Here is a 1,869-nt window from a genome sequence, read left to right on the forward strand (position 1 = left end):
TAACATTAGCTTCATTAAAGCCTCAATCTCTAGACAGAATGTAATGTTTGAGACAGAAATATTTATTATACTTATAATCAGCCCTGGATGAACCATTTTACAGAAGTTCCATCACCTTTTTTATATATGGATGTGCATCAATTATAAAGATTTGGTTCAAACTCTGATTTGAGTTGTACTGATTGGAAATAGACCAATTTGATTAAGAGCCATATCTGAAGTGGAATTTGGAAACCCAAAGCTTCTTCCACTCATGGACTACCATGAGTCATCTGTAAGTAGCTGTAATTTTTTCAGTAAAATTAGATGAAATTTGCAGGCATGTTGATATTTGTGTGAAGTAAATTTTTTCAAATATCACAAAAACAGGATTTTAAGTGGCTTTATAATGGAAAACTACTAAACTTTTTTTCTTCATATCACATTAACAGAATATTAATGATATTTGCAGGCACAACTGTCCCTTCTGTGAAGATGAACCATCAGATGTAAGATGTGTGTACCCAAAGAGATTCCTCCCCTCCCCCTCTTTTGAGTGATAAGAAAGGATCTCTCCACTCAATTGTTTTGGGGACAAATTCACAGAAAACAGTACACATCATAGAACAGTGTCTTCAGTGTTACAGAAGGGTAGCTGGAAGACATTTTGTGTTAAGGCATTATTCCAAATTGATTCTTGGGTAGGAAAGAATAAACTTAGGTTATTTCCCTCAGCCTCGCATTGTGGTTGTGCGGGAAGCTTATCACTGTCCTGATGTATGATAGTAGGCTCAGCAGTCCTGAACCCAGAACACTGCACTGGGCTGAATAGCTGGTCATCCAATACCAACTTCACACTGATTCAATTAGTGATCAGCAGTGGCATCAGAAGCTGCCATTTCATATTTGCCCCATCCAATAGCCTTGATTTGCGTTGGGAAAAGCTAAGAACCTGCCCCTACAGTTTGTCTCACTATATCTCTTATGTCCCTTCCTTCTCCACTTCTGCCAGGACAGATTGGTGCTGCCTTCTCCAGTGATCACAGACTGGGTGCCTTACTTGTTTTTGCTGAGGATTTTACCTCATGGAGCAAGCTGGTAATATAAGTTTATCTGCCCTTTAAAGTAGTCCAGTACCGTAAACCACTACCTAAACATTGGATCTTTGGCACTGCAAAAATGGGGATGAGGGACGTCAGAGGGATACTTGCTAGCAATGCTGCTTCTGCGTGTTTTTCCCCACCACAGAAGTACTTCCTCTAGGAGAACTACTGGCATTGCTGAAAAGTTCACTTCTATATCAATGTGTCTACCACACCAGAGATCCTTTCAGATACTTCAGCATTGTGAAAGCAGACACTTCCCCAACTTCCCACTCACCATTATGGTAAGGCCAGTGGTTGAAATCTATCCTGCAAAAGCAGTGGTGCTATATGTACATGATAGCCAGTGCTATCAGGTTGTTCTTGTTTAGAGCAGCTATGAGTTAAAAAGAGTTTAATGTACCAACTACCAAACTGAACTCTGCTTGACATACTTTTAGTTCTATATAGTATAAAGCCAAAATTGTATGTGAGACAACTACATATTTGCAACTGTGTGTAAATTAGGATTGGCAAACCTCTTCTTGCTTTGACTGTAGATATTGGGAAAATGAGTTGCTGCTATGTAAGGAATGGCGTGGCCCCAAACCATGTTTTAGGAACATGCAACTCATCTCTTTATCACCCAATTCTGTCATTTATACAACCCTCACCTGCCATGTAAGAGACCCATTTTTCAAAAGTGTGACTTCTTTCAGAGTACAGATCCCACTAAATCACTTAAATTTAGATGAATTCCATTTTGTAAGGGGCAGACTTATAAAAAAGTTCTGACACCTCAGTTCTC

This window comes from Python bivittatus, unplaced genomic scaffold (assembly GCF_059951505.1).
Source record: "Python bivittatus isolate LINGU-HERP-01145 unplaced genomic scaffold, Pbiv_v1 ctg000080_np1212, whole genome shotgun sequence".
NCBI lineage: Eukaryota > Metazoa > Chordata > Lepidosauria > Squamata > Pythonidae > Python > Python bivittatus.